The sequence below is a fragment of the Octodon degus genome, unplaced genomic scaffold (assembly GCF_000260255.1).
Source record: "Octodon degus isolate 3935 unplaced genomic scaffold, OctDeg1.0 scaffold00042, whole genome shotgun sequence".
In the NCBI taxonomy this organism is placed as follows: domain Eukaryota; kingdom Metazoa; phylum Chordata; class Mammalia; order Rodentia; family Octodontidae; genus Octodon; species Octodon degus.
In genome coordinates this window covers 6,290,475-6,313,329 of record NW_004524618.1, presented here as the reverse complement: position 1 = coordinate 6,313,329, position 22,855 = coordinate 6,290,475, and positions in this window count along the sequence as shown.

The following is a 22,855-nucleotide window of genomic DNA, read 5'->3' as shown; positions in this document are numbered from 1 at the left end:
TGCAGGATGGTACTGTTTATTTTGACTCCTACTTTTTTGTTCTAAGGCTAAGACTTCATAGACTCCTGGAAAAATAAATTTCTAACAAAATTAACAAAAATCCACAAGAATTAAATATAAAAATTCCTATATAATCAGTTTGAATAAACTCAAGTGCTATGTTATATAGAATTCTTAAGTTGCAACTTATTTTGTAGCCTTATTTATAATGAGCACATACCTGAATTGTGAAAAATAAAGATAGTGCTGGCATCTTTTGTTCTGTTTTGTGAGTTTTCAAGTTGCAGTCAGTTCTGCTGTGTTCTCTATTCTTTTGAAAAATCATCTTTCAAATGAATAATATCAAAAGTCCTATGGCCATAACTTACTAAATCCCTGTCTTGGGTCAGATTTCCTATAATTCTAGCCATTGATGTACTTATTTTAAAATAAAAGTTATTCAATTGAATTAATCAAATTTGTGTTGGTAGCTAACAGCACACCTTTCCCAGGGAGGATTTATTAAGTTAAGGAAAACCATTTTATGTGATAGTAGAAAGGGCTTTTCATTAACTTTTCTCATTTTTCCATTGGGATTCTTAGTTTCCAGTAGGTTTCCAGGTCAGTGTCAATTTCCAGCTTTATTATCACTCAAACATGCAAATCCTTCCTTAACTGTGTCTTTGTCTGATTTCCTTAAAATACAGGTCGCATTCAGATTCTATGAGGAGCCAACAGCCTGCTGAGGAGGGGGCTTAACTAAATCTGTCTTTATTTTGCTGCATTGAAGAAGTCAGCAGCGAGGCATCTCTCACCAGCAATTGCCACGTGGCAGCTTTCATTTCAGAAGGTAACAGTGGATTGAATCACACTGATCCTTTTCTAGTACAGCTGGCAGGTCCATGAAAATAGGGAAATTTTCAGGGAGAAATATCACATGTCTGAATCAAAATAAATACAGCAAATAGGGTGTGCTACACCCCTAACATGGTTTTTAATGAGCACAAACTACCAGTGTCGGGATGATGCCTCACCAAACAGAATAAAGCAGGTCTTGTTCTTGGGAGCTGTACTATTAAAGCAGACTGTACTGCCACATGCCAAAGGAAGATGGTGACAGTATTTTACACATACAGTCTCCTTCTCAGAGGGGAAATTTTACTCTTTGTTCACAGGAGGCTGTAACACTATCTCCTTATATTTCACTTCTCCTTGAAGTGCAGGTGCTCATCTCTAACTCCTTAGAGCACTCAGCAGCAGCCCCTTCCACTCATTTGATGTAACCTAACGGAAAAGGGCTGAAGGCAGAAGAAAGTTCTCCTTTGTGTTTGTTCGTAAGCAGTTTCCGACCTTGAGGCCGTGTCTTTAGTTGCATCTTTCCATTCTTATTGTCTGAAGAAAGTCCATGCTTACTACCTCACCTTTGATTAGCTTGGGCAGTAGTGCCAGCTCTGAACTGGTTACTGTACCTGGCCAGTGTGGAATGCATCTAAATTTCTGGTTGGGAGTCAGTGGTTGAAATTGGTAATGGAAGTAGAAAAGGGGTGGTCTCCATCGGAAAATCATAATGTTGTTATTGATATATGTATAGATAGATGGATGCGAGGCATGCATAAAGAAGTCTTCCTAAAATCCACCAGCCTGTGGAATATATTAACCCCAGGCTTTCTTTTTCATTTCTTTCTTTTCTTTTTTTTCCCTTTAGGGAAAGGTCTACAGAGTGTTCACGGTCTCATTACAGGTCCAACTCGTAGTGATCTGCCTGTTACAGCCTCCCAAGAGCTGGCATTACAGGTGCACGCCACCACACCCAGTCTCAATTTGCTGCCTCAGTGTGCTCCAGGGACGGAGCCAGCAGCGCAGCCCTGGGGATTGAACCCCTGGCCCCTGGGCCTGCTTGTAGGCACTTCAATCCGCTAAGCTATTTGGCTGACCCTTCTTTTTCTTTTTTCTTTTGGCAGAACAATGCCTCTTTTTGTCCTAGGGCAGAACAAATTTCTCACCACCTGAAATTTCACCTCACTCAAATATGCTTAGACTTTAGCCTTTGTTTCCACATTGTCCCATAGTTATAACTGACATTACGATTTCCTTAGACATCTTTCTCTCACGCAGCAATGTCAGAACCATAAAGACAGAGAAAAGGTACAACAGCTTTGTATGAATTACAGTAATGCCCACATACTGGAGCCTGAATAAATATTCATGGCCCAATGGTAATTGTTTTACATATATTCAAATCATTGGAGTTTGGGGTTTTATTTTGCATTTTTTTTCTTGAGTGAGAGCAGGCTTTTTTTCTCTCTAAACAATCACTAATGATTTTTATTTTATATTATTCTCCAAAAGTCAGTAAGGGAAGACGTGTCATGCCCTTCATGAAAGCTCTTTAGAGATCATTGCCTGCTTATTAACTTAGTTAATTCAGGCCTTTTCTGGCTAACATTTTACGTGTGTTTTGCAGAAGTGCATCTGTTCGACTATTTGAAATGCCATATCTTATTTTCCATTCAGTCCTTGATCTTCAGAGCCACTGTATGATTCCTTATTTTACCAGATAGCATTCTGGCAGGAATGAAACGTAAGAAATAGAAGAGAAGAAGATTACAAAGTTTGAAATGGTTGAAAAGTTGTCAGCTAAATATGTCAGTGATACTAACTAAAGTTTGAATAACATCTGTCTGAAAATGAATACAGATGATACTGCATCTACTAATTTTCTACCACAGATATTTTTATGCATATAGTTGAAAAAAGCAAGCTTTAAATAAAGCAAAAGAGCTTTATTTATTATTTTTACTGCTTACTCTGAATTATCAGTTTAATATTAATCATCCTGTTGCATGTATGTGTATGTGTCAATATACATGGCTGATAAAAGTAAATTGAAAGCCAACTCTGGTCATAAATGCGTTAAGTCAAGTTATTAAAATTTCAAGCTGACTGAGATAGAATATCTGGTTCTAAATATTGAGGATCAAAATTATTAAAATTTCAAATTAGTAATGATTTATGGTTGTGGATTTAGTATAATAACAACTCCCAGAGAAATTTATTTTTTTGCTTTAAAAAATTATTTATTTATTCATTTTATTTTAATTTGAAGAGTGAAAACAGAAGCAAAACCAAATAGAAGAAATGACAGAAACAGGATAACATACAACAATACATATATTACAGATTTTCAAAACAGGGATAGCTGATTAACAGTGACAGCAATGTGTAATACTAGGGCCATGCTTGGAATACCTGGCATTCTGTTCTTCTAAATATGTAATGCTTCTAATGTCATATTAAGTATTGCTATGGTGTCTTGAAAGTAAATGTTTGTTTTTTTATAAAAAGGTAAGGGCCTGCCAAATAGCTCAGTGGATTAAAAGCACCTGCAAGCACATGCAGGGGCCAGGGGTTTGATCCCTGAGTCTGCCATGCCAATTCTGCCCCTGGGAGGTTCGCTGAGACAGCAATTGAGACTGGGCATGGTGGCGCGTGCCTGTAATCCCAGTACTTAGGAGGCTGTAAACGGGCAGATTGCTACAAGTCTGATCTATGTAGTGAGACTCTGAACACCCTGTAGACCCTTCCCTAAAAAAATACAAAAAATTAAAAATTAGAAAAGGACAATAAATGAGAAATTTCAATAGTTAAAATTTTCCTTGCCTACATTTCTCCAAAAATGCAGGAATAACATCCTTTCCTAGTACAGTGATTAACTTAAAACATGGCACAGAACTCAATAGAGAAATAAAAGACATAAAACTCAGATAATTTTTCTTGAGCTATATATTAGAACTTAGGCAGCAAAAGTGTTGTGTAAGACTACAACACTCCTCTTGATGAGAGTCTCAGGCTCTCTGTTTCCTTCAATTACTAGTTAAGGGAGATCTACGTGCTTTGGCTTATCTCATGTAGGAGTGAAACAAACTTATCTTATAGGCATATGTTCCAAAAACTTGATAACCAGAATATATGAGCAAGTGTCAAAAGGACAAGTTCAAATTTTCCAAAGCAAACATTTACTTAAGACTAATAGAACTGTTCATCTTTTAATATAGGGGAAATAGCTTATGGGTATAAAGCTTGGTGCTCAAGAGGTTGAGGGAGGGGAAGGAGGGAAAGGGTTGTAAAAAGAATTGAGGTGTGTTGTGTACACATGCCAACTCCTCATAATAAATGCAATTATTATGCAAACGTGATAGTGAAAATAAAAATGCAAAGAAAGTGGTAGGTATTTCACATGAACTGCCTCGATTTTAAGGATGTAGATGTCTGTAGCTCATTTAAACATTGAAATATATACTTATTGCCTGTTATTTGTCTGGCTGTGATCACAGTGGTTGAGACAGTGTCATATTTTCAGAGACCTAAAATTGTGTTACAGGACACTGGCAACCCTTTCCACGGTGCCAGTTATAAGGGATCCCTGCACTGGGTCCCTGATCTTCTGCCAGCAGTCACAGCTTATGGTTGGAAGAAAGAAGAAGAGACAAAAAAGAGGAATCTGGGATGACCAATGATTCTTGGGAACCCAAAGGCCATGAGATACTCAGAACCTTGGTCTTATTATTTTTGAGTCAGAAAGCAATGGTGAAGGGCAGTATTTCCTGAGACAGTTATGGTGACTGTAGTGGGCTAATAAGAACAAAGCATTCTTGCAAAGACGAGGAGAAGGAGGAGACAGGGTCTGGGAGGAAGCTATCGTCTCCCCAGGTGACTTAGCATCTCGAGCAGGTCTTAGCTGCGGTGGGAGGAGCGCCATGGTAATTATTTGAGCTAGGGCTGACAGCTGTGACCAGAAAAGAGCAAGGACTTTCCATGGTCCAGTTTGGCTCAAGGGAAGCACGGAGACAAACATGGACGCCCCCTGAATTCAGTTTATAGTTTGTGACCCCCAGCAGTAGTTTATTGGCATAATGACAATGAGAACAAGAGACAGCCTGACACTTGAGTTAGATTAACTTACCTATAAGCTCACCAGTGGTCACTGTAAAGTCTGTAGAGGAAAAACTGATGCTGAGAGTTCTGAGGCTTGTGCTATGTTCATTAGCATAACCTTGAAGAAATCCTAATAGCAAACAAAATTTAATTCTGACATTAGCTTTTCAAAAAACATCTACTAAATGCAATATCAGTTTAACATACTATTCTGTTTCACTATAGTTTATCCAACATGTTACTCAACATGTTAAGACACTTTGAAACTTGTTTCAGTTTATGGTTTCACATACTGATGGGCTCTACATTTTAAAATGTGTTTTCTAGAGATGTTTTCCCTATTCCTCATGTTTACTTCCATGTGAATCAATGTCAACTGGTACAATTTCTCTCAAGTTATCTTTCATTCAGCCCCATTTGATGGAAACATATCTAATTAGGGAGACTACAGAAAGCTTTGGTCTGTGGAATTCAGCATCTGCCAACTCTCAAGAGTGTGGTACTGGAATTAAATCCAAGGCTTCAAATTGAACTACAGTCCCAGTCCATATATTTTTTTTTTTTTTTGGCAGTACTAGGGATTGAACTCATAACCTTGTGTTTGCCAGGCAAATGCGTATTCTGCTGAGCTATCTCCCCAGCCCGCCAGTCTATTTTTGTTATTTATTTTGAAACAGGGTCTCATTATGTCCTTAAATTTCCATGCTGGACTCAAACTTGAAATCCTCCTACCTAAACCTTCCAGAGTGATGGTCTATAATGTGGTCCACAGTGTATAGTGCTTGTTTCTTGCTTAATAGAGGTGGCCACACCAGAGACGCATCACTTCTTTTCCATTATTCATGCTGTAGTTTCTACAAATCTCAACCCCTGACTAGAGAAAGACAAAGAGAATTCTTTCCAGAGACTTCTGTGACCAAAGGTGTAAGTGTACAGCTTGCACGCCATGGTCTTAATGACCACTGGCCCACAAGCGTGTACCAGGCTTATAAATAGCTAAGATATTTGCAGTGTCTATGTAGATTTTTCTTAAACAATGGCTAACCAATGCACAACTCTGCTACAGAAACAGGAGATATTTATTGGGTGTGATCAAATTTCTCCAACATGACTGGATAAAAGGTTCTTTATTTTATAGTATCAGGAAGCAGACGCTAAGAGACAGATAACACGAATACGTGTATGGAGAAATGAAGCAAGTGAGATCATAAAGAGAAGGAGAGGGGTTAAAGGTGTGCTCTCCACCTGTTTTCCACAGTGACAAACTGTGGATTCATTTAGTGGGGAAACAGAATATCATGGCTCCAAATCTGTTTAGAGGATAGGTAACGGGCTATTTACACACCGGTTGCCATCAGTTGTTACATAGCTGATGACTCTGAGGGTCCTATTTCTGCAGCACTGTAGGTTGTACCAACCAGGGGCAGAGAAGCCCTGGAGTCCACAGAGGGAAATACGTGGTACAAGTGTTCATATACTAACCATGGAAATTCCAGCTACATGCACTGAAATGGAAAAGTAAAATATACCTGCCACTGCCTGCTGTAAGGCCAGGCTGGCAACTTTACTAAGCTATACAGCATGCACAGAATCAATCCTTCATTTACAACAGGATCTTCATAGCTTTAATACTGAGATATCCTACAAATTTTGCAACTAGTAGGTCTTTCAATACCATGTCTGGTACAATGAACCAGTATATAACATCTGGAGAACTTCTGTAAAGTGAAGATGAGATGTCTTCTTAGATAACACTGGATGATTTTTAGGTATGAATTGTAATGTTAATTACTTTTCTTATCCACATGGACATTCCAACCTCAAAATTTTTGAGGTAGTCTTAGTTTATTATCTATGTAAACCGGTAAGGTACAGCTGCAATAGCAGAGACTTTAAAGTCAAATTGAGCCATATTCAAGTATTAGGAAAGCTGTTGAAGAACTATTGTCTCTGGTCAAGATATTTAACTTCTCCAGCTTTCATGTTGATAACCTATGGATTGAAGACAATATTAGACATCTAACACATCTGAGAATTATTTTTACATTTATTTATTTATTTACTTACTTATTTATTTATTTATTTACTTATGTATTTGGTACAAGGATTCACTACAAATCTCGGATGCATAGTGATCCTCCTGTGTTCAGTTTTCCCAGCCCTGGGGTGACAAGAGTGCACCACCACACCCACTCCCACATCTAAGAAGTAAATGAAGTAATGCACATGCAGTGTTAATCAGGAGCCTGCCATAGATAATCAGCAGAATGCTAGTTCCCACAACCACATTCACACAGAAATGAGTCCTAGAAATGTGGATTTTTAAAGGTTTCACAAGTCATAATATTTAGTGCCAAAATTTAATCCATATCATAAGTTTTAAAGCCAATGTTAATCTTTATCTCTCAAGGAAGATACAGTAAAACTTTGGATTGTGAATAATTTGTGCTGTGGGTCTTCTGCAAGAGCAGTAAACACTTCTAATAGATTTAACTTAATGAACAAGTGGTGTCTTGCAATAGGAGTAGAATATGCTGCTAAGTTTCCACGGCTAAGCCAACAGCCTGTCCCTCTCCCTCAACCCCCTCCCTTGCTGTGGGATTGTGGGTGACTATGGAGGATCACCCTCAGCAAGAGCGTATGGTGGAGAGCTTGTCTGCTGATGAGGTCAAAACGGCAGAGAAACCCCTCATTTCAAATAAGATTATGGAGAAAATGTGTGAAACATTGGGCAATTTCATAGAAAACACCACTGGAATTAGGCTGCAGCAGTAGCGGGGATGAATCTGTCTAACAGGTCAGTGTCACATTTCTGTGTGAAAACCTCAAAAAGAGGCAGAGGCAAGTGTCACTTGACAGGCTTGCTGCTAAAGCTGCTTGAGAAGAAAAAGATTCCGCTGAGCCAATGTGCAGCAGTGATTCCGTTAGTGACAATGGAAGTCAGCCTACGCAATAGCCCGCCTTTGTCCTGTGCTTCACAGTGGGCATGGATGTTTTCAAAGGTAAGTGCGAGGGTGTGTCTTTATTTTTCTTATATATTTTTTTTAATTTTTCATGTAGTATTTTAATTATATTATAGTATGCTAACAACTTTTAGGTGAGTATTTTTGGGTTGTAGAATGAATCTTCTCATTCCCATTATTTCTTATGGGGAAACCTGCTTTTATATACACATGCTTTGTATTACAATCACATTTCCAGAAGGACTTATTCTTCCAAACAAAAGTTTTACTGTACAATACTCATTATACCATAAAAATTATCAATGGAAATCGATGTGTCTGCCTTTTCTTCTGTAGGTTCCAAAATGCTTGTAATTGTAATTATTTTCCCACTTCATGAAATCAAGGCATCTTAGTGAGGTCTATATAATCTGATTAACCTTTCAGAAGTTTAAATTGCAGTTAAATGATTTCAGCACAAACTCTACTTTTTTCTTGTTGCACTGAGAGTTGAAGCCAGCTACAGTCTGAGACCATTTTTATTTAGTTAGTTTTTAATTTTGTCCTACAAAGCCAATTAGCTACCCAAGAAGGGATTGAATTGTCAGCCCTTCTGCCTTATCCTCCTAAACTGGCTGGGATTACAGGTCTACACAGCAGGCCTAGCTGCAGCACAAACTTGACTTAAATGGTCACTTTGTTTGAAGTGCTATTCTGCTCTAAATATTGTGATGGAACTATTATGTTTACTTTCACCAATTATATTAGATATGTAGTTGAGAAGTTTTTCACTGAATGTTTAGATTCTAATTCTGTTCTGCCACTTTCCAGCAACCTTTGTTTCTTAATTCCTTATTTGTGTAGCATACAGAATGCATTTCCACATAGTTCCCTATAAAGATCACAAGGAGTGTAAATATATAAAATGTTTCAAACTGTTCTGGTTTCAGAGTAAAAAGTTCAGTTAGTGTTAGTCACTATATGAAGAAAAACTTTCCTAGAAATACCATTGTGTGATGATTCTGTGAAAATTAAAAATATGTGGTCAGCTGAGGCAGAAGGATTGCAAGCTCACACCCGACTCGAGAAGTTTAGTCACTTAGACATACCCAGTCTCAAAATAAAAAGAATAAAAAATGAAAAGGGCTGATCACGCAGCTCAGTGTGAAGGCCCTGCCCTGAATTTCCCCTGTGGGGATTGGGTGAATTTGAATTTGGAAAGCTTGACTCATATTTAAATCCTTGGAATAGTAGTTTAAAAGAAAAGAGATAGATGACTGCGATTTGATGGGTGAGCGATAATGAAGAGAAAGCCGGATAGAACCGCGGGTTCTCTGTGAGCACAGGACCACTGCCTCCTCGCGGACGGGAAAGACTGAGGAGGAGAAGCGACAAGCACCCAGTGTCCGGGCGTGGCCTAGCGGGACACCTGCGAGGGGAGTGGCAGCTGGTCGGCGGAGCCCGCTCCCATAACCGCACAGCAGCATGCTAGTGCACTGACCGTCTCTATAGCTCTGGAGTTTTGACTTTTACACCTTGCATTTTAGCCGTCCAACTGAAGTGATACAGGTATTGGACCTCAATAAGCAAGAAGTTAATTTTGAGTTAATTTAACCACAATCATGAGGAGAACTCACGAATGACCAGCCACACTCCTTGAACTAATAAACACTGTATAGAAATGTCACATTAAGAAAGAAAGAAAGAAAAAAACTCTGCTCCACTAAATCTAGCTTTTGTGTAAGGAAATCCTTGTTTATGGTGGTCCCTCACTTATCATGGATGTTGGGTTCTATACAGCACCAAGATAAGTGAAAAACAGCAAAGTAGCAACCTTATATTTATTTTAGTATTGATATATGCTTGAAGGCTTTATAAACCTTTCCACAATCTTATAAATCTTCCACACACTTTTAAAAACACTTCCAATGTTCTTAATCATTTTCTAAATCTGAAGACCTACATAATTTTAACAACATATGTATACTGTATGGTATAGGATGCATTCATCTGTTAAAGAAATGCATACTGCAAACAGTGTATTTTACTTTGATTTATTATGTGGATAACCCACTACTACTATGGACTCCTGGACTATATTGGGTTAGTCTGCTGAATTCATGCACCTACAATATATGAATGGCAATGGAACACCTATCTCTGGCAAAAGTAAACAAAAAAGGGGGACATAAATGAAGAACCATTTTGTAGTGAAAAAATATATCTGCATACACAAAACAGCATAGATATACAGCTACTTTCTCTTAGTTCAATGACAAGAAAGTTTTGAAATAATAGTGTTTAGACAAGATATCATGTCTGCATCCTGTATTATGTTTTTATTTTATTTTATTATTTTTTATTCTTTGCGGTACTGGGGATTGAACTCAGGATCCTGTGCTTGCCAGGCAAGCACTGATTCTACTTAGCTATCTCCCCAGTCTCATATTTTTATTTATTTTTTATGATTTTTATTTTTGTGTACATCTTCTACTATGAATAACTACTACAAAGACAACAATATACAATGTATTAATTATTGTAACTGTCCTACTAACCTGTTTTGAAACTATCTCATTGCTACTTCCTTCTCAATAAAATTATTTTAAAAAATAAAGTTTTAGGCAAAAATCATTAAAAGTCTAACTACTATGCATATGAATACATATACAGTAATGTATACTACTGCAAAATCCTATGATATAGTGAAAAATAAGTGATAAATAATTTAGATGAATATTATCTGAAAACCTGTGAAACAGAGTCTGCGAAAGTCAGTCCACAAAATCGTGAGTCTCTTCTACACACTTGCAGCCAGCCTATGGACTCATGACATTTATATACAAAATCCCAGGGCAGAATATTTAATACTGAACATGTTCTTTTGTGTTTTTAATGAATTTATATAAAATGGAATATTTGGAATGGATTCTGAGAAAATTAAATAGAAAGAAGATGGAGGAACATTTGTGACACAGTGGTGTGATGTTTTAATTCTTCTTGGAAATAGCTGGGTCAGATGAGACCTCTAATCCTAGTTTTTTGAGGAATCTTGATACAATCTCCACAGTGGTCACACCAGACTGCACTCCCACCAATGGTGGAGAAGGTTCCTTTTCTCCACAGCCCACAAGCATTTGTTAATGGCTGATTTCTTGATGACAACCATTTCTTTCTAGAGTGAGATGGAATATCAGTGTTGTTTTAATTTTCATACCTCAAAGCACCAGTGCTGTTGAATAATTTTTCATGTATTTATTTACCTTGTGTATTTCTTTTTTAATAGACTTTGTTATTTTTAAATATAATAAAAATATAGTAGAAAACAAAAATGATACAGAATTTCATGAAACAAATAATAAGGATTCAACAATGGTTGTTCTAGTTCGTACTGTTGTCTTCAAATTAGTTGTTCTGATTACCAGATATTAACATATAAAATTGGTCAAAAATGTTCAAAAGTAAAAAGGAGAAAAATTAAATAATAACTATGTTTCTGCATCTGAGAAGTGTATATTTAACTCAGATGCCCAATTTTGGTTTAGGTCTCTGAATTTGGAGGCCCTGTTTTTTAAAAATTATTTATATGCTCTAGGTTTAAGTCCTTTATTGAGGGACAGCTGGCTATATTTTCCCCTACTTGTCTTTTCAGTCTGTTGTTGATTTATTGTGATGTGCAAACACCTATAAATAAGGTGAGATCTGACTTGATAATTCTCAGCAGTATTTCCTGTACGATCTTCATTTTGTTCATGAAGTCTCTTCCTATACCTATGTCTTCAAAATTTCTACCCATTATCTCGTTCAGTAAATTTAAGTTTTCTAATTCAATATATAGAAGTTTGACCCATTTTGACTTTAAGTTAGTGAATGGTGAGAGATATGGGCCTAATTTTTGTAGTCAGAATGTGGAAAACCAGTTATTCCAGCACGATTTATTAAAAAGGCTTTCTCTCTTCCCATGGAAATGTGTGGTTCCTTTGTCAAAGACAAGGTGGCTCAGTGCATTAGGAGATGTGTCTGCACCTTCTATTCTCCACTTGTGCTCAGGCTTGTTTTAATGCCAATGCCATGTTGATTTTATGATAGCAGCTTTGTAGTATGATTGCAGTTCAGGGATTGTAATGACCCCTAACTTTCTCTGTTGTCCAGTATTGCTTTTACTATTCTACTTTTCTTCTGATTCCAAAGGAATTTTAATAGTGCTTTCTCTAGATCTGTGTGGTATGCTATTGGTATCTTGATTGACATTGCATTACATTTGTGTAGTGGTTTTGTGAATATGGCCATTTTCACTATTTTGGTTCTTCCTACTCATGAGCAAGGAATGTATTCCCATTTTCTGATATCCTCTTTGATCTACGTTTTTGGTGTATTGTGACTTTTCACTACAAATATTTCATTTCATTTCTTGCTGTATAGGTCTTGCTTTATTTTGGTCTTATCCATCCAGCAGAAAAGTACAAAAATGAAGTATAAAAATTAAAGCCATATTAATATGCTGAGCTGTAAATGCTCAAGTAAACAACTTACGATATTGCCAATCCTACAGATAACCCACTACTATTATGGACTACTGGACTATAGTGGAATATTTTGCTGAATTCACACACCTAAAATATTTAAACAAAAATGGAATACACTTCTCTAACAAAACTGAACAAAAAAAGGAGATACAAATGAATGACCATTTTGTATCTGAATATTCAAAATAGTTAGGATAGATATACAGCTACTTTTTCTTAATTCAATGAATAAAATAGTGTTTGTGGACAGGATATCATGTCTACATGTTGTACAATGAATAATAAGAAGACAATAATATGCAATGTGTTAATTATTGAAATTGTCCTACTAACTGGTTTTGAAACTGTTTCATTACTATTTGTTTCTCAATAAAATTATTAAAAAAACAAAAACAGCATTAACAAATATTTTGGTAATAGATAAAAAATAATACATTATGTAAAGATGTATTTAAACATCGTATTAGTTCATATATGGTTTTTCATGTTCCTGATGTCACTTAAAATAAATTTGACTAAAATTGTGTGTCAAAAAATTTCATATGCTTTTATTAGAGTTATTTGTATTTCATTTTTTGGTGCTATTATGAAGGAGGTGCTTTCCTTAATTTTTCTCTCTGTCATTTTCTCGCTTGTGTACAGAGATGTTATTGATTTTTTGAGTACAGATCTAGATCTAGCTACATACTGAATTAGCTTGTTAAATTTAGATGTTGTTTTGGTGGAGCTTTTGGGTATTCTATGTCAAGTGTCATATCATTTGTAAATAATGATAATTTAACTTATTCCTTTTCTACCCTTTTCATTTTATTTCTGACCTTGTCTAATTGCTCTGGCTAATGTTTCCAGAGCTATCTTGACAAAGAGTGGTACTAATGGGCATCCTTGTCTTGTTACTGATTTTAGATTGAAAACTTCCAATATTTGACCATTTAATATGATATTAGTTTTTGGTTTGTCATAGATGGCTTTTTTGGCCATCTTTGCCAATTTATTTAGGTTTTTATCATGAATGGATATTGCATTTTGTCAAATGCTTTTCCTAAATGATGACAAGATCATGTGATTATTGCCTTTGGTTCTGTTGATGTGATGTATTACATATATTGATCTGCATATGTTGAAGCATGCTTGGATTCCTGTGAAGAATCCTACTTTATCATGATGTAAAATCTTTCTGATGATTTTCTGCATTCTGTTTACCAAAAATCTTATTAACAAGTTTTGCACCTAGGCTCATTAGGGACTTCGGCTTGTAATTTACTCTTTTGTTTGCATTTTTCTCTGGTTTTAGAGTCAGAATAATATTTTCTTCCAGGAATAATTTTGCAAGTACTGCTTCACTTTCAATTTCTTTAAAGAATTTCAGCATTAGTGGCATTAGTTCTTCTCTAAATTTCTTGTATAATTCATCAGTATATTCATAAAGGCCTGGGTTTTTCTTTGTTCATAAATGGTTAATTATATTTCAGTTTCATTGGTCAATATTGGATTGTTTAGCATTTTTATATCTTGTATAGTTTCAGCAATTTGCTTGTGTCTAGGAATCAGTACATTGCCTCTGTAATTTCCATTTATTAGAATATAGGTTCTTATAGTAGGTTTTAATGTTATCTTGGATTTCTTTGGAATCTATTGTAATTTTACCCTTTTTATTTGTAATTGTCCTACTTTGTGTTTATTTACTTACTCTTTGTCAATAGATGTATGTTATTTCTCCGTCAATTTGAAAGATATCTTTGCAAGGTACATTAATCTGGGTTGAGGATTGTTTTCTTTTAGGGTTTGAAATATCTTGTTCCACACTCCCCTTGATTAGTTGAAATCTCTGTACACAAGCAAGAAAATGACAGAGAGAAAAATTAAGGAAAGCATCTCCTTCATAATAGCACCAAAAAATGAAATACAAATAACTCTAATAAAAGCATATGAAATTTTTTGACACACAATTTTAGTCAAATTTATTTTAAGTGACATCAGGAACATGAAAAACCATATATGAACTAATACGATGTTTAAATACATCTTTACATAATGTATTATTTTTTATCTATTACCAAAATATTTGTTAATGCTGTTTCTGTTTTTTAAATAATTTTATTGAGAAACAAATAGTAATGAAACAGTTTCAAAACCAGTGGCATCCCCTTGATGCCACGAATTTCCACTTAGTACAGTGAATTTATCCTGGATTTTAGTTGGGGGGGGCATCAAGAGGACAGAACATAGGATGGAGAGATGAATGACGTTATATATCATGGGAGCAAGGTTGGAGGGCACAAGTTGACCACCCAGGTTTTGGGTAATTGTAGGACACAGGAGGGAAGAAGCAGAGAAGAAGGGCTAGGGAATTTGAAGTGATTCAGAAAGGGAAAAGATAATGTTTCTACACATGAAAGTATCATACAAAACATGGTATAGTAAAGAGAGGAAGAGGAGGAACAGAATAGAACAAAAAGGTTGCTTAGAGGTCTAAATCATGAATGAGAAAATAAAAAGAGAAATAAAAGAAGAAAAACAGTAAAGACAAATACTCTCCGACACCACAAAACTACAACCTATAGAAAGAAAAGCAATGAAGAACATAGTGAATATGAGAAAAGGAAATTAAAACAAACAACAAGAAAACAAAAAACAAAACACTAATCCAGCCAAATACAAAGAAGGAAATCAATTAGACAGAGAAAAAAGATAGTAGTTAATTTCCTCTAGTGTCTATAGTTTTATGATAGGCCGTGATTAGGTGCATAACAAGTGCAGAGGATACTAACACAGAACAAAGAGACTTACATAGCTGAAATCAATGAATCAACAGCTTCTGTAATAAAGAAGCAGCTACAGAAAGGTATAGAGGAACTCAGATTGGAAATAAAAAAGAAATCACTGGATTAATAACATCTACAGTAAAGAATCAAATGGAGAAACATATGGAGGAAACCCAATGCCCACCCAGAACAAGTGCTGAGGACAATAACTCAGCTCAAATGTATGAATTAATAGCATTGATAGTAAATAAGCAAGAGCAGAAAGTTATAGAGGAACTCAGAGTGGAACTTTGAAATAAGAAAAGAATTCTTGGAACTCATAGCATCTGAAGTAAAGAATCAACTACAGAAATGTGGGGAGGAAACTCAATCTGAAAAAAACACTGCAGTAAAAGAATTCATAACTGCTTCTAAAGAAGACATTGATAAAAAAGTAGAGGAGATTAGAAAAATGATGGATTCCTTGAATGAGCAATACGAGAAAGAAATAGATCGCATGAAGCAGAGTCAAAGACATATAGAGGAATTTAAAATCTCAATCACAAGGTTGCAAAACCGTTTAAGTGAAAGTGAAGACAGTTTCAGATCTTGAAGACCCTGGAGCAGCTAGTGAAAAGGTAAGAAACGATCTATTAAAAACAACTAAGATGCAGGAAAAAATAATCCATCACCTGCAAGATGATACAAAGATGAAAAATGTGAGACTAATAGGCATCGGTGAGAAAGAAGGAGTCAATACAAATGACATTAAAAAAATATGGGCAAAAGTAATAACAGAAAACTTCCCAAATATGAGGAAACAATCTGACATTCAGGTAACCAAAGCATACAGAACACCAAGTAACCTCAACCCAATGAAAAACACACCGAGACATATAATAGTCAAGATCCCAGAAAATCAGCAGAAGAATAATCTACTGAAAGCTGCTAGAGAAAAGAAACTGATCACATTCAAAGGAAAACTCATTAGAATTATGGCCGACTTCTTTTCACAAACCATGAAGGCAAGAAGAGCATGGAGCAGAGTACTTCAAGTTCTCTATGAAAACAAATTCCAGCCAAGACTACTATACCCTGCAAAACTCTCTTTCAAGTTTGATGGAGAAGTGAAATACTTCTGTGACAAAGAACAACTAAAGAATTTCATGATGACAAAGCCAACCCTACACAGGCTACTGAAAGATGTTCTAGAGAGGGAACAAAATGATCCGAACTCTACAAGTGAGATCAGAAACAACTAACTAAATAGGGCAAACAATTAAACACAGGAGGAAAAGGAGTAAATGACAACAGGTAAATAATATGTCAATCGTAAGTCAATACATCACAAATATAACCATCAATGTAAATGGACTCAATTCACCAATTAAGAGAAGTAGACTGGCACATTGGATTAGGAAACAAAATCCAACAATATACTGTGTACAAGAAACACATTTAACTCACAAAAACATTCATAGGCTGAAAGTCAAAGGATGGAACACAATATTACATGCCCCAGAACCTCAGAAAAAAGCAGGGGTAGCAATCCTATTCTCAGACAGTCTCAACTTCAAACCAAGAATGACCAAGCGAAATAAAGAAGGCCACTATATACTGGTTAGGGGAAAAAATAAAGAAGAAGAGGTAACACTCATAAATATGTATACACCAAATATGGGAGCACCCAAGAATATAAAGCAAATCTTAATGGACATGAGAAATCTAATATTCTAATACCACAATTGTAACAGGAGACCTTAACAGGCCCTTTTGCCCAAAAGATAGGTCAACCAGACAGAAACAGCAAAGAAATAACAGAACTGAACCAGAGCTTGAAACAAATGGACTTGGTGGACATATACAGAGTTTTCCACCCAAACACAGCTGAATACACATATTTCTCAGCTGCACAAGTGTCATTTTCCAAAATCACCACATATTGGTCCATACATCATGTTTAAATATATGCAAACAACAGTTATCCCATGCATATTATCTGAGCACAGTGCAATGAAACTGTAAATAAATGACAAAAGAAACCAGAAAAAAATTCTAAATACATGGAAATTAAATGACGCCCTACTTAGCAACAAATGGATCACAGATGAAATTAAACAAGAAATTCAATAATATCTACAATTCAATGAAAAGTGAAGCACAACTTATCGGAATTAATGGGATATGATGAAAGCAGTTCTCAGAGGGAAAGAGGGAAAATCATAGCTGTGAACTCACACATTAGGAAAACAGAACGGGAACAAATAAAGACCCTAATGTTGTACCTTCCACAACTAGAAAAGGAAGAGCAAACCAAACCCAGAGCCCAAAGACAGGAGGAAATCATAAAGATTAGATTAGAAATTAATTCAATTGAGACGAAGAAAATTCAAAGAATTAAAAAAGCAAAAAGTTGGTTCTTTGAAAGATTAAATAAAATCGATAAGCCCCTAGCTAACCTCATCAAAAAGAGGAAAGAAAAACTTAAAACACAAGCAATAAGGAATGAAAACGGTGTAATTAACACAGACCCAGTGGAAAATCAGAAGATTATCAAGAGCTACTTCCAGAATCTTTACTCTCACAGAATAGAAGACACAGATGAAATGGACAGATTCCTAGAAGGTACAAATTACCACAACTGAATCAACAAGATATAACCACTCTCAGTAGCCCAATAACAGCCAATGAAATAGTAGATGTAGTAAAAAAAAAAAATACTGGCAAAGAAAAGTCCAGGTCCAGATGGATTCACAGCTGAATTCTACAAGACATGTATAGAAGATGTAGTCCCTATACTCCTCAAACTCTTCCATGAAATTGAAAAGGAAGCAATCCTCCCAAAATCATTCCTGGAAGCAAGTATTATATTAATACCAAAACCAGGGAAAGATGCAACTAAGAAAGAGAACTACAGGCCAATCTCTCTCATGAGCATAGATACCAAAATCCTCAATAAAATCCTAGCAAGCAGAATACAGAAAATTCTCAACAAGATCATACACCATGACCAGGAAGGATTCACCCCAGGGAGAAATGGATGGTTCAATATTCAAAAATTTATAAATGTAATACACTATATTAATAAAGCAAAAACTAAAAACCCCATGATCATCTCCATTGATGCAGAAAAGGCTTTTGACAAAGTCCAACACTCATTCTGTTCAAAATCCTACAGAAAATTGGAATAGATGGCCTCTACTTCAATCTGGTAAAAGCCATTTATGAAAACCCAACAGCTAACATAATCCTAAATGGGGAAAAACTGAAATCTTTTACTGTTAGATCTAGTACAAGACAAGGATGCCCTCTATCACCACTCCTATTCAATATAGTTCTGGAATCATTAGCTAGAGTCATTAGACAAGAGAAAGAAATGAAAGGAATAAGAATAGTTAAAGAAGAAATTAAATTATCATTATTTGCAAATGACATGATACTTTACTTGGAAGGCAGAGGTTATAAAAACAAAGCCTTTACCCCCCATTGAAGAAAAGGTATATAAGAAGATATCATCACAGCCAAAGAAACATCCACAAAATACCTGAGATTTGATACTGTTGCTGCCTTAGGGTTGCTCCTGCCTTACCTGTTAGAGATGGGCTTGACTGTAAAAAAAGTTAGGTAAGGTTTGTCTTTAGAGATGCCTTTATCTCTAAAACCATTTACCCTCTTCTTCCTGATTTTCCTGTATCTCTTGCCTTCCCACTGTGAAGCCCTCTTTTGCCTTTCTCCCAACAAAGCTTCTTCCTGCCCCTTTCCTCTTCCATTCTCTGGTCTTATGTCTTTGTAGGAATTTTATAGAAAAACTATAAAATTTACAAACATTTCAAAACTACAAGTAAAATATAAACAAGCCTAAAGGCAATTCTAATTTTCCAAAGAACCATATCTTTTATTCTTGACTATATTTAAGTAATATAATTTCAGACACTTTTATGATAAGTGATCAAACCAGGATATGAGGAGGGAAGATATGGCATGGTCTTGAAAACAATCGGACAAACCTTTCTTCAGTCTATTCATGAGCCAGCTGCTGTGTTATTCATTGCTTCATCCAATAATTTCTCAAGCTCTGCATTGTTCTTGTCTTCCTAATAGATTATCAATGCCAGAGAAGACAGGATAGATCAAGTTAACTTAGTTATCTTTGTTACTTTACCTTCCCTTTTGCAGTCTCTACCTGGACAAGTGGTCAACTCAAAAAGTTTTCAAATGTGTAAATCATTTTTCTACTTCTCTCCTAATGGGCAGAGCACTTAAATTTATTTTATTGATTTCCAAATAAAACAAAGTATAGTTTCTGTTGTACTCCTACAAATACAATGAAAGTCATAGTTCACTGTCATTTGTCTATATTAAAGGGAGCTTACCAATGTATATAAAATCAAGATGATATATTCTTATAACATGGGTTCTTTTCTCTGAACATGAATTGAGACAATTTGAAGTCTATCTCAGATTGAAACTAACTTTGTCTCATCTTCAAAGTAAGGGAATTTTGTGAATAAATTTCTTTAAATGATCAAAAGGACTGAATAATTAAAGAGGTCTCTGTCACTCTCCTGAGGTTTGCTATAGAATTGGTTCAAATGGGAGACACTTTCAAGCACTGGAAAGAACTCTGTTTGGAAAAGTTTAGGGAGGATTCAGCAAGGAGGAGGGAGATAAAAAGACCATGAGTTTGAACCACACAAGGATTTTGATTATTGCGGTATGTGGCTTAACAGGCAACAAATTCAGCAAGATGAGGATTAACATAAGGTAATGAGACCAAATTAAGGAGCCAGAAAACCAAAAGGAAGCTAGTGAAATGATTCTGTAGCTAGGCAGACATCAGGGCAAATTAGGAGAAAAGCAGAAGAGAATTTCTATCTGCAAGATCCTATATTCTTTTAGAATAAACCCCACCCCTGAACAGATAACTTCTGTTATGAGTATCATCAAAGCTCAGCTATTTTATAGATACTTCTCTGGGGGTCAGAGTATCTTTTCTTGTATAACTGAGATAACTTAGAGAAATAAGATTTAAAAGAAGACTAATTTCACTTGCAAATGAGTCAGCAACAATTCCAAGTTGTCAGAATTTTAAAACCTATGAAGAATGGTAGCCGATGTCGCTCTACATTATGGAAATTTGGGTGATAATGGTAGGTGGTCATTGTCATTTTCCATGGGAGAAGGGGCTTGTTAGAATCCACTTAGTTGGATTCCACAGTCTAAGAGCAGGTAAACAAAAAGTGTGTGCTCGGTGAGAAGGTGTTGCCAAGAGAAGCAGGCCACTGCTCGTGAGGGAACTCCATGAAATAGACAAAAGAGACTGTGATCCTCTACAACCTGGAAACAGTTAGGTCATGGCCTAGCAGGCAGATGGGAAATTGTAACGTCTTTGAGATCTTAATAGGGAACTTATTATTATTCAAGCCAAATATAATTGATTTGCCTTTGTTTAAAAAGTGACAGAGCTTCTGTTGGTCCTTGGAGTTCTCTTACAGTTTTTTCTTTGCTGAGATTAGAAGCTAACGTGGGCTTTTTAAATAAAGAGCAGGGATCAAAGCATCTGTCTTTTAGGCATTTATTAATCACATCTCATGGTTTTTGAAGAGATACTAGATATGCCTTGAATAAAAGATTCAATTCACTGGAAATTGGAAAAAAATTGGCATAACAAAGACATGTTTAGTGATGACCATAAGAATGAGGGTGAGACCTACACAGTTCATTATTTTTAATGAAAATGTTATACTGTGCTAAATTGTATTTTAAGGAAAGGAAAGTCTAACCTTGTCTTTGTTTTGGTTCTAAAGAGTGCCCATTGGGTACATTTTGGGGTTAACTTCTATGCACTCACATCCAAAATGGTCCTGATAAATCTGAAATGGCTCTCCCACAAGTCTTGGCAGCTGAAGCTAGGAAAGAATGCCAGTAGGGAAGCTCTTTTTGTTCTCACAGATCTCATAGTTAATGTGTTCTCTTTTCTCTTTTTAGAGGTAGGTGCATTTCATCCTGTTTATGTAGCAGTACAGAAACGATGCAGGAGACAGAGCTGTGCTTGCTTTTTCTGTGATGCTGTGGGCAGGTGGCCACACATCTTTGAAGATCTCACAGGCAGGATGAAATGTGTTGAGCAGTGTATGGGATCCTGTTTGCCTTTGTAGATGTTCACATCACGAGCACCAGGTTCTTTTCTTACATGATCTGGTTTGACTTATCTTTCTTTCCTGTTTTCATCATGCAAGGAGGATTAGAGAAAGCTTTTGTCCTTTCCTCTCCTCCTCTATATGCTTCTTACAGCTCACATCAGATAACATAATATGTGAAGAGGTGCTATTTGTACACAATGGAATATTATTCAGCTATAAAAATGATACACTCAAGGCTGTTATTGGTAAATGGATGCATCTAGAGGCCATAAATATGTGTAACAAATCAGACCCACGTATGCAAACATCATATTGTCTCACTAGTGTAAGAACCTGAAAAAGTAAATAAAACCCAAAAGGTACAATCTTTACTGTAGAAGGGAAAGAAACTGTTCAGAGGAAATTAGCAACTGGGATGAATAAAACTCCAAAACAAAGGGTGAAGAGAAAAAGATATATTTGTGTATATGTTCAAGAGAGTTTGGATAATTGTTCTGCTGATTACTACTAGCTTACTGAAAGGAGCAGTGAGACCTTAATGTTTATTCTTCTGCTTTTTAACTTCTAAAACCAATTTTGCATGCTTATATCTGGTAGTCCCACTGATCTGAAAACAACACTATGCAATATAACAAACATGGTTGAATTCATATTACTTTTTTAGTAAAATTCTGTGTGGTTTCCAATTTTTTTTTTTTTTTTACTAATTTTTATTCTCCTTAAAAAAATCTGAATAAGTTTACCTGGGAATGAAGCGTTCCATCATTTCCTATTCTTTTGTCTTGTTATTAGTAATAGACACAGGCAATGTTGACCTTCATCCAAGGCAAAAACTGAGTTTAAGTAATCCTGCAACCTGCTTATGCTCTAGAGAACAGCTTGCTGATGCAAAGGATCGCCCTTCACTATGTGACTTGCATGTGACTCATAATGCCCACCCACCTGTTTGCCCAGGACAAACCATGCACATACGCTTCTAGAATGCTTGTTCATTCTGCAGCCCTTACCAGTTACATTCATGGAGGGGAATTGGTACTGGACATAGCACATCCTAATTCTTTCTATTTTGGGGGGGAGGTGGGGAATGGGGCAACTGGGGATTGAGCTCAGATTCTTGTGCTTGCCAGGGAAGCACTTATTCTACTGAGCCATCTCCCAGGGCCCCTTAATTCTGTTCTAAGCCATCACCTCCCCGTGCCATCTCCTTTTCTTGGCCCTGTTACTTTCGCAGACAATCCACCTCCAGATTTCCCTCCAGATTTGTCTTTTATTCTTCCCTTTAATTTATTCATATTTTGAATTTTTTCAGATAAAAATATATCTGATATTAAATATTTCTATCTATTAAATATTTGATTCATTTCACTTAACAATATGGTCTCAAAGTACACCCATTTTCCTCCACATGATTCAAGTTTATCCTTCCTTATGGCAGAGTAGTGCTCCAAAATTTGAGCTCCTTGTGCCTCACAAACTATTAGATGGAGTGTTTGTCCTTAGCAATCAATCAATCTGAAGAAAGTGGTCATGAACCAAATTTTCTTTACATTTCTGTCTCCTACCAAGCCCCTGAATTGATGCATCCT